Below are 12,287 nucleotides of genomic sequence, written 5' to 3' on the forward strand. Positions count from 1 at the left end.
ATGAGATGGGTGATCGCGGGTTATGAGAATATGGGTGATGCTGGGTTATGTAGATGGGTGATGCTGGGTCTATTAGATGGGTAAGTGCTGGGTTTTAGATGGGTGATGCCTGGGTCTATTAGATGGTGATGCTGGGTTATGAGATGGGTGATACTGGGTCTATGAGCATGGTGATGCTGGGTCTATGAGATGGGTGCTGCTGGGTTTCTTAGTGAGATGGGTGATCTGGCTAATTAGAAATCGGGTGATGCTGGTCTAATTAGATGGGTTGACTGCTGGGTCTATTAGATGGCGTGCATGCTGGGTCTATTGAGATGGTGATGCGTGTCTGATTAGATGGGTGACTGCTGGGTCTATAGAGATGGGTGATGGTGGGTCTAGAGATGTGGTGATGCTGGGTCAGAGATGGGTGAATGCTGTTCTAATGAGATGGGTGACTGGGTCCTATAGATGGGTGATGGGGTCTGTGAGATGGGTGATGCCTGTGTCCTATGAGATGGGTGTGCTGGGTCTATGAAGTGGGGTGATGCTAACGCGCCGTCTTGAGTGGGTGACTGGGTCTATGATGGTATAACTGGTTTATGAGATGGGTGATGCTGGGTCTATTGATGGGTGATGCTGGGTCTAGAGTGGGTGATGCCTGGGTCTATTAGAATGGTAGCTGGGTCTATGAATGGTGATACTGGGGTCTATAGAGATGGTGATGCTGGTCTATGAGATGGTTGATAAACTGGGGTCTATGGATGTGATGCTAGAGAGAGAGAGAGAGAAATAATGAAAATACAGACATGCAAAGATAGGCCTCCTCACAACCACTTAACTACAACTATTAAGACATGATTGAAGGTTTATCCATCATCCTAACTCATGTTAATGCTAGTGGGTGAGTGAAGGAAATGTCAAAGGGCAAACGCTGAACAGACTGGGATAATATTGTCTTTGCTGCAATCTTTCAAATGATCTTTATAAAAAGTAGATAAAAGAGGTCTGAAATAAACTAGCACAAATCAACACAGCAGATTTGAGTTGTAATATTCCCCCTTGTTCGATGGGCAGCTCTGCCTTGAGGGTTAGAGGTTAAGGGTTAGAGGTTGGGTTATGTTTAGGTAAGAAATCTGGTTGGTTAAGTTTYGGGTTGGGAATCGAACTAGGTACCTTGTGTACGGCAACCGCGTGTAAAGGCATCTGCATACATACAGTTGGGTTGGCTCCTAGCAGAACTCGGCTAGGSGAAGTGAACTTTCACTTGAAAAGTGAGAAAACAGCAGCAATATTGTATTGTCCTTCTTGTAGCAACACTTCTTCAAAACAGTCTCAAGAAAACTAACTCAAGGAATCTGAAATTCAGGGTCTTTAGTCACGCAATTTTACATCTCACTAGAATGTTTGGTGCGATATTTCTCAAGTGAAAAAAATTGCCTGAAAACTAGCAAACTGTCGTTGAATGACAACCAACACTTCATGGAATAATCCCTACTGTTGACCAATCACCGACTAAGGGGCCTAGTCTTCAGTTACCAAACTTCGACAAGCCTAAAGAAAAACATTTGTGTACACGAACAGTCTGAAAAAAACCCAGCCGTATGCTGCTGAACACCGAAACAACAACAACAAAAAAAGCGTCACAAAATTTCGTCTTAATATATGCCTGTTTCGACTGGGAAGCATACGCTAAAAGCTTTAATGACCTCCACCACCCACCAACTTTTTATGTGTGGCCTAAAATTAGTATTATGCATCGGTGGACATTGTTTTATGTTGAAGCTTGGCAGGTGAGTGGTAAAGGATCTGTACGTGGAACCCTCTCTGTACGTGGAACCCTCTCTGTGTTCTACTTGCCCTTTAGAACGAACACCAGCACTCAATGTTGCACTAACCTCCCGATGACATTACGCCAACATCTGGAACACTTTAAGCTTCACCTGCTGGATCCCTGTTTACGCTGTAATACGAGCGGAGGTCTTACAGACGCAGAACGGATGGGGCTACACCGCCTGCTCGTGGAGGTTAGTACAATGCACCCAGGTCAGGATGGGAACCGTCGTGGAATCAGGCGTGCGCACCGCAGGGGACCCTTTATCACGTCGCGCACAATAATAACCCCAGAGAGAATGTGGGTCTTTGTTTCCTCTCCGACGACGACATTGTGGCGATGGGTGATGCTGGGTCTATGAGATGGGTGATGCTGGGTCTATACGATGGGTGATGCTGGGTATTTTTTAAATGTTATTTAATCTTTATTTAACTAGGCAAGTCAGTTAAGAACAAATTCTTATTTAAAATGACGGCCTAKCCCGGCCAAACCTTAACCCGGACGACGCTGGGCCAATTGTGCGCCGCCCTATAGGACTCCCAATCACGGACGGTTGTGATACAGCCTGGAATTAKACCAGGGTCTGTAGTGACGCCTCTAGCACTGAGATGCAGTGCCTTAGACCGCAGTGCCACTCAAGTGCCCCTATGCGATGGGTGATGCTGGGTCCGCTGGGTCTATGAGATGGGTGATGCTGGGTCTATGAAATATGGAACTAAAAACTAAAGGACTAAAGAAATAAGACCTAAAGAACTAAAGACTAAAGAACTAAAGAGCTAAAGACTAAAGAACAAAGAAAAAAAGCCAAAATACTAAGACTAAAGACTAAGAACTAAAGACTAAAGAACTAAGAGCTAAAGACTAAAAGAATAGAAGAACTAAAGAAATAAAGAACCTAAAGAACTAAAGACTAAAGAATAAAGACCTAAAGACTAAATAACTAAAGACCTAAGACTAAAGAACTAAAGAAAAAAAGCCAAAATAACTAAGACTAAAGAATAAGACTAAAGACTAAAGAACTAAAGAGCTAAAGACTAAAGAACTATAAGAACTAAAAAAATAAAGACCTAAAGAAACTAAAGACTAAGAATAAAGACCTAAAGACAAATAACTAAGAACCTAAAGACTAAAGAACTAAAGAAAAAAAGCAAAATAACTAAAGACTAAAGAACTAAAGACTAAGAACTAAAGAAAAAAAGACAAAATAACTAAAGACTAAAGAAATAAAGACTAAGAACTAAATAACTAAGACTAAAGAACTAAAACTAAAGACTTAAGAACTAAAACTAAAACTAAGAACTAAAGACTAAAACTAGACTAAATAACTAAAGACTAAAGAACTAAAGAACTAAAGACTAAGAACTAAAGAACTAAAGACTAAAGAAATAAAACTAAAGAACTAAAGACTAAAGAAACTAAAGAACTAAAGACTAAGAACTAAGACTAAGACTAAAGAAAATAAAACTAAAGAACTAAAGAACTAAAGACTAAAGTACTAAAGAATAAAGACTAAGTACTAAAGAAATAAGACTAAAGAACTAAAGACTAAAGAACTAAATAACTAAAGACTAAAAAATAAAGACTAAAAGAACTAAAGAACTAAGACTAAGTACTAAAGAATAAAGACTAAGTACTAAAGAAATAAAGACTAAAGAACTAAAGACTAAGAACTAAATAAGAAAGAGCTAAAAGAAGTAAAGAACTAAAGAAAAAAAAAAGACTAAAGAACTAAAAGACTAAAGAAATAAGACTAAAGAATAAAGAAAAGAACTAAGAACTAAAGATAAGAACTATAAGAAAAAAAAAGACAAATAACTAAGAACTAAAGACTAAAGAACTCTAATAACTAAAAGACTAAAAACTAAAGAATAAAGACTAAAGAACTAAGAATAAGACTTAAGAACTAAGACTAAAGATAAAGAAATAAAGACTAAAAACTAAAGAACTAAAGACTAAGTACTAAAGAAATATAAGACTAGTACTAAAGAAAAAACTAAAGAACTAAAGACTAAGAAGTAAGACTTAAAGAAAAAGACATAAGAATAATAACTAAAGACTAAAAGAATAGATAAAAGAACTAAAAGAAATAAAAGACTAGTACTAAGAATAAAGACGCTAAAGTACTAAAAATAAAGCTTAAGAACTAAAGACTAAAGAAGTTAAAGAACTAAAGAAAAAAAGACTAAAGAACTAAAGACTAAATAATAAGACTAAAGAATAAAGACTAAAGAAATAAAGACTAAAGAAACTAAATAACTAAAGACTAAGACTAAGAACTAAACTGAAACTAAAGAAAAAGCTAAAGACTAAAGATATAATAAAAACTAAGACTAAAGAAATAAAGACAAATAATAGACACTAAAGACTAAAGAAACTAAAGCCTAAAGAAGCTAAAGACTAAAGACTAAAGAAGTTAAAACTAAAGACTTAAGAATAGAAGAACTAGATGGAACTAAAGAACTAAAGATAAAAGAAATAAAGACCTACAAATAAACCTAAAGGACTAAATAACTAAGAGCTAAAGACAAAGAAAAAAAAAAAAAGCCTAAAATAAAAGACTAAAGAACTAAAGAACTAAAATAAAGACTAAATAACTAAAGACTTAAGACAAAGAAGAAAGAACTAAAGAAATAAACCTAAAACTAAAGACTAAAGAACTAAAGACTAATAAGACTAAAAACTAAAAGACTCAAGACTAAAGAACTAAAGAAAACAAAAAACTAAGATAAAGAACTAAAGAAAGACTAAAGAACTAAAGACTAAGATACAAAGAACATAAAGTAACGATTAAAAGACTAAAAAACTAAAGACTAAAGAAATAAGACTAAAGACTAAATACTAAAACCTTAAAGACTGAAGACTAAAGAAAAAAAGCAAATAACTAAGGACTAAAGAACTAAAGACTAAAGAACTAAAAAAAAAGAACATAAAACTAAAGGTACTAAGATTAAAGACTAAAGAACTAAATAACTAAAGACTAAAAGAACTTAAAGAACTAAAACTATAAGAACTTAAAGATTAAAGGCACAGGCCAACTTACGTGTAGGTAAACTTCTGGACCCACTTGGAGATTGTGTATACAGTGAATATAGGTTAAATAATCTGTCTGTAAACCAATTTACATTTACATTTAAGTCATTTAGCAGGACGCTCTTATCCAGAGCGACTTACCCAATTTGTGCATTCACCTTATGAATCCAGTGGAACAACCACATTTACCATAGTGCATCTAACTCTTTTAAGGGGAGGGCTGGGGTTGGAGGATTAACTTTACTCCTAGGTATTCTTTAAAGAGGTTGGAGGTTTCAGGTGTCTCCGGAGGTGGTGATGATCCGCTTGACCTGGCGTCGTTGAGGGAGTTTGTCCACCATTGGTTTCGTGGATGCCTCGAAGCAGCAGAACAGTTATTGACTGGGGAGATTCGTGAGCGGTTAACTGTACTTCCTCATTGAGGGTAAGGGAGGCAGAGGCCATGGCAGAGTGTGGATGAACGCAGTGCCGCTGTTGTATTGGGTGTAGGGCACTATCAGAGCCTGAAGGTTACGGATGGTAGGCCGTTCCCCTCAAGCAGCGTCCTGTGAGGCACACACCATGGGTCTTGTAGCGGATGCTTGAGCTTCAACTGGAAGCCCAAGTGGAGGGAGCGGTGTAGGAGCGGAAGTGATCGATTTAGAGAACTTTGGTTACACTATATTAGATAAGGCACACCCTCATTTGGGAAGGTTGAAAGCACCAGACGGGCTGGGCGGCTTCTGGATGAGTGCTGTAGGGGTTTAATGGCAAGGCAGAGGAGCCCAGCCAACAGCGCGTTGCAATATCCGACGGGAGAGTGACAAGTGCTGGGATTAGGACCTGCGCCGCTTCCTTGTGGTGAGGCCAGGGTCGTACTCTGCGAATGTTTGTAGAGCATTGAACCTCCAGGAAAGCGGGTCCACCGCACTTGATTGTGAGGCTTTGAGAAACGAACAGGGTGATTGTACCCTTAGAGATCCTGCCAAAGGAGATATTCCTTACATATACGATAGCTGGAGAGGTAGTAAAGACACTCAAATGAGATAAGTTGTACAAACCGTAGACTAAAAGGATGCTTAGGAAGATTCAAACTTGATGTTAGAGCAACAGAGTACATTCCTCCTACAGGAGCTGGAGAGAACGTTACAAGCTCACGGTCTATGACACAGAAGGTAATGCACAGACGTTGAAATAAGGTAAAGATACTTAGAGATAAGTAAGATCCCTGTCTCTTCCAAACCTATAGAATAGATCCTGAGTGTTCTGGCCGAGAACTTAGCACGAAAGAAATGCGTTACTTCGACCATCGCGTGTTTTCAAGAAAAGAGGGATGGAAAAGGGAAGATAAGTAATAATAAATATGGTAAGACTGTATGTAGTGCGGGTGACAGTTAACTGAGTACACTTCGCTACATAGATAGGGAGAGGCCATGTATAGAAAGAGACTACTTGAGCAGAGGGCTCAACGTTTAAAACGTTGAAGTGAATGAAGTATCTTAAAGAACTTAAAGACTTTAGATAGCAAGGGGAAGAGCTAATAGTAAGCTTAAGGACGCACTAATAGAACAAGGCACAACTAAGTGTTTAGAAAGAGCTACACAAGATAAGAGCTTTAGAGAGCACGATAAGAGTCGTGCGTCAGATATCGGTTCGACCACGCCAAAGCTTGAGACATAAATGATAGAAGAGGCTAAGGAGCGACCTCTCGTCAGGTTCCCGTTACTTTAGAGGGGAAATAAAAGACTTAAAGCAACTTGAAAGAAACGAATGAGGAACCGGTCAATTCAACAAATTTCAGGACTCGGAGAAGAGCGGCAGACGCCCGGTGAAGAATAATGACACAGCCGTAGAGGAGATGTGAGGGAGCGTTAAGTAAAATATGGATGGTTCACAGATATCAAAGAGAGCGCTATGAACCGAGACACTCAAGGATAAGTTCAATACGTAAGAAAGATAGAAGGGAGAGCTAGAAGAGAAAGAACTAAGAAGAAGTACTTAGACTATTATAAGCAGTGCGAGAAGCGCTCATCCTCACAGTAGAACAACAGAAAAAAAAGTCATAAAAGAGTATCAGCTAATGTAGCTAATAGAAGCGTAGATCCTTTTTGAAAACCTTGAACTGAATAGATATCGCGCTTCAGGAAGCAGGCTTCTGGAGATAAAGGAATTGAGGATGGAGGAGAGTAACATAGCACAAGCGTGAACAGGACCTATCTAAGAATTTACAAGAAGACGTTTTGAGAGCGGTAAAAGAAATAAGAAGAACAAAGAAGAGGAAGTCATTGAGATAGATGTAGTTGTGTAACATCGGACCTAAATACGTAAAGATACGATTTTAGTGATGGGGTCCTCTTTTTCAAGACGACGGGGTGACTGTCATCGTCGACTACATACATATGAGACGCGTAAAGAGGGCAGTACGTCAACAACTAAGAGACGGAGGTCTCAAGGAAGAAGTGTTAGGAAATGGAAGCAGAGAGTGGAGAAAAAAAGAGTAAGAGACCGATGAAGGATACATCCGGTAAATGGTCCTGAGATGAAGGATCTGAGAGAGAGGGACTAAAGAAGTAGGGAGATACCAAATTGCAGAGCGACAAAGGATACTAAAGTATTGATTAGGACTAGGGGCGGGCCGTCACAAGACGGCGAGATTTTCATCTGGAGAGTAGAGGGCGAGAAATGAACATTATCGAAGAAGATACAAGAGCTAAGGTAGAGTTAGAGCTCAGATAGTAGCAGAGGCACGTTAAAAGAACTTAAAGCCTTAAAGAAGTTTAAAGAACAAAGAAAAAAAGGACTTAGGAAGATAACTAAAACTAAAAATTAACCTTAAAGACTAAAGGAATTAATAGGCTTAAGCCATTTTTGATCATCTTGAGACTTCGCAACGAAACATGAGAAAATTAACTGTACAGGATGTGCGATCGACTTACATAGTATTCGAAAAATGAGATTGAACAGAAGTTCGAAATGCACAGCCATGGAGGAAGGTGGGCGAGGAGGCGGTAGGAAGGGGAAGAAGAGGAAAGTATCAGGAGGAGAAGGAAACTAGAGTGGCAAAGCAATACTTAACCTTAAGGAAGTAGGTTAGAGCTAGAATGAAGCATATAGAATTAGTAGAAAAATAAGAACTAAGAGGATCTAGAATAACAGTTGAGCAAGACTGTAAGAGACGCAGAACTTAGAAAGAAGAGGTGAAAGAGAAAGTCTGAAAGAAGGAGGAGCGAGTGAAGTAAGAGTATGCGACCTAAGTGAGATCCGCCCGAGACAGAGAACGGTGACAAGAGTTATATATAGCCATCCATTTTACCGAGCTCGGGCATACCCCGCTCGTTGTGTTTTACCTGCAGTTCGCAACAAAGTTGTTAAAAAGTTCATCTGTGTGTACATACTATCCTAGTCCTACACGTTAATCTGATGCCTATGCGCGAGGAGACATATCTGTTTGGTTTAACAATGTGTGGGGATATGTGTGGGAGTGGGTTAAAAACAGTTGGTTGACGGTCCAATCTAAAGTTGAATGTACTTCGCGTACCCAAATAGGGACTTTGGTTACTGTATAAGAATATGTACGGGAGTGTGGAAGTAAGGGGCCTGAGGCCACACAGCTGGTTGTTGTGAAGATCTGTGGAATGTATTGTAAATGTTTTTTAAAATTGTATAAACTGCGCAATTAAAGTCTTTTGCTAGCATGGCAGCATTCTAATTTGGTGAGTTGCGTGGTGATTAATTTCTATAATGGCGACTTAGGTGTACAAAAAGTTACTTTATGGTGCCATGTTGAGTTGAACGGTCTGTGGCGGCGGAGTGTTTTATAAGTAGATTCTTTAGTCCAGGTGGCGCACAGAGTATTTATTTAATGAGTGTTCAGAGAATCATTGCTATAAATAGATGATGGGGTGCTTAATATACCTAAGGACGTCGTCAAGGCTGTATATACACTAGGATGGAACTAGGTCACTGACACTCCAAACAAGGATACATCTCTATGTCACGAACTTAGACACAATATTCCATAAAGAATTTGGAGTCAAACATGGGCCAGTGAGATACGAGCACTACTTTAGGATAGAAGTAAGTAATCGCCCTGGAACTTAAATAATCTAAGGCATAGTAGATGCTTCTGACTAACTTTAGCAGAAGCGGTGAGCTGATTCATCACTTACAAATATATAGAAAGGGTGTTGGTTAACTCTATACTGATTATAATGAGACACCCTACACCTTGGCCAGTGGAGTGTGTTACAGTGCCTACTAGAGGAAAGTAGTAGTTGAGACCCCATTGCGACCTTTATTTCTCGGACATGTTATGTTTAAGGTTACACACTTATTCTCGTAAAATTTGTTATTTAAAATGTTTTCTCCCTTGAATAGTCAATATATCTCCTACAATACCCCATTATGACAAAGCAAAAAATGATTTTTACTTATTAGATCTTGTTGTTTGTTCAATGTTTTTTTTTTTTATTATCTATTTGTGACACAGAGAAATGTCAAAGTATATATTATAAGTAATCAGACCCATTTACTCAGCATTTGTTGGAAGCCATCCTTTTGATTTAATGACAGTAGTGTTTATTGGGTGTGTTATGAGATGTTATGATGTGTTATGTGTTATTGGTGTTGTATCGGTGTGTATTCAGGGTGCGTATCGGAGTAGTGAGGGTATGGGTGATGTTTGTGGTGGTTTAGCATGTGTCTTGTAGATTGGGATGCTTTGTATCGGGTGTGTATCATGTGTTTCGGGGTTGTGTATTGGGTGTACTGGCTGTATCGGCTTGTTAATGAGTGTGTATTGGTTGTTTGTATCGGGTGTGTATGAGTGTTTTATGAGTGTGTAGTTGGGTGTGTGATCGGGGTTTATGTATTCAGGTGCGATTATCGGGTCGTTGTATCCGGAGTGTGTTACGGTTGTGCGTTATCGGTGTTGGTATTGGGGTGTAGGGGGTGTGTATTGAGTATATACGCACTAACACCGACCAGTAAAAATGGCTCCAAAGGGGGTGGTGCTGGTTGTCCCATAGAGACATGGATGGGTGTCCCCACAAGGGTTAGAACCCTCTGGTGAAAGGCTAGTGATTACGCACATTCGAGTCTATCTTGCGCATAAATGATGCGGTGCAGATTCTCAGATCTCTCTCAAGCTCGTGCAGTCCCGGTGGGGAGTACACGCTGTCGCTGCACAGAATATGTTTCAGGTCTCTCGGCACGCATGCCGCCTATCAGAGGTTGGGTCGCTAACAAGTCCGGGGCTTCTGGCTGGGCCATCTCTCTATCAATTTCAGGACGTTGTGACTCTGAGACATAGATGCTTTAGTTTCTCTCCGCCGGTCGTTGTCCTGTTGGGGGAAGGTGACCTTCGCTTCTCTCTCTCTCTGTGAGTGTCTGAGGCCATCCCTGATGTTCTGCGCGTGAGATGGTAGGTTTGATCTAAGGGATTCTACTCGATTGTGCTCCGTTCATCTCTCGGTCAACATCCAGATTCTTTATTGCTCGCCGAGGCTCCCATGTCCTGCCACTGAATTAACATCACCTGCCCGATTGGGCGGATTTGTCTGCTTGCCCAACCATCGTATGCTTCACCGTCAGATGATGTGCCACGTATCTTCCAGAATTGTGATACCTTGGCAGTTCCAGGCAAAGAGTTGCGCACATCTCTCAGTTAGGAGATCTTCAGATCAGACTCCATGATGTATCGTTGTTTCTCACTCCGATGTGTTGATGGTCTCTTAGGAGTTCTTGTTGGTTGTACTTTGTGTGTGTGTGTGGTCGGTGAGCCCGATCAGGTGGACGACTGCTAATGGTTAGATAACTCCCCAGAAGCGCGCACCTGTGTCCAACGGCCTCCAGTTAATGATCAGCTCTGCATTATGGCGTACTCGGGCTTTGAGAGATATATGACGAACAATCACGGTAGAGAGACAAAAAGAGAGAGAGAGAGAGAGAGGAGAGAGAGAGAGAGAGAGAGAGAGAGGAGGAAGAGGAGAGAGGAGGGAGAGAGAGAGAGATGGAGAAGACGGTGCCCTTTGGCAGAAAACTCCAATCGGATAGAGAGAGAGACGACGAACGGACGGACGACGGACGGTAACGGACGACGGACGGCACGAACGTTGACAGACAGACAGACAGACAGACAAGACGACAAGAGAAACAAAGCGAAGAGATCAGAGCAGAGAGAAAACAAGAGAGAGAGATCGAGCAGAGAAAAACAAGAGAAGAGAGACAGAGAATCTGTCTTGTCTAGTTGGACGTTCGGTCTTTCTTTTCAGTRTCTCTGTCCATCTTTCTCTCTGCCCGCATTGCATTATTCATGCACGAATGATATTAATCTTATAATGTATTGCTGAAGGTATATGAGGTTGGAGCACAATTCTACTATATTTAAATCAGTGTCATTAGAGCAGATGCACTGTGGATGGTGATGGAAGATACAATTGAAAAGCTTTGTGTGCAAAATATGTAAACTATTATGGTAAAAACCTATTGTTTCTGGTGTTGAATGCTGGGCTAAGGCGACCAGTCAGGACTTACAGTAAGAGATATAGACATTACATGGAAATTCCCAACCTAGTCTGTGTCCCAATTGGCCCCCTATTCCCTATATAGTGGACTACTTTTGACCAGGGATTTATAGGGAATAGGGGGCCATCTGCGATGTATTCTTAGTTTCAGGTCTGTGTATTGTCCTGCGTGTGCTCACTTCCTGCAAGCCTAGCATACTTTCTTCACTCTGTAATTGGCTCAAAATATCCCCTCACCACTCAGTTAGACTTTTCAATGTGGCAGAGGGTCATTGGCTCTCAAGATTCCTCAAATGGTATGTTCTCATCGCTTCTCATGGCCAAAAGAGGAACGGCCCTGAAAACATAGTTCTCACAAGCCAGTATAGCTCGTATTCTTAAAATAAAACTGTCATTAATAATAATACAACAATATATTCATAAGAGTGTTGTTCACTTTGTATTCCGGCTCTGCATCCTTTCACCATGGACTGGCTATCGGAAGACTACTGTATTAAATTCAATATAACTTTATTAATCCCAGAGGGGCAATTCTAAATATACTGTTAACATGATATTTAACTGAAGCAACTATAAAGTTCACATCTCTGATAGGAAAACTAAGTATAGTAATGGAGTGTTTTTGATGTAAGCTAGCCATCTTAACTGGACTCTTTGAAGAATGCTCTGAGATATACAACAGAAAAGACCATAAATGACATCAGTGTATGAACCCACTCCCTGTCTAAGAGGACAAACTACACATGGAGAGAGAGAAAGAGAGCGAGAGGAAGGATGGAAGAAAGGAAGAAGGTGAGAGAAACTACAAATAGAGAGAGGTATAGAGACAAAGAGAAAGAGAACAGATGCTAGGCTGATGACATTAACATTCAGAGAGCTCGGATAAACGGAGAGATAAGATTCACACAGTGAAGGACGATGGAGCTCCTTTGAAMGTCAGY

This window comes from Salvelinus sp. IW2-2015, linkage group LG9 (genome assembly GCF_002910315.2).
Source record: "Salvelinus sp. IW2-2015 linkage group LG9, ASM291031v2, whole genome shotgun sequence".
Taxonomy (NCBI): Eukaryota; Metazoa; Chordata; class Actinopteri; order Salmoniformes; family Salmonidae; genus Salvelinus; species Salvelinus sp. IW2-2015.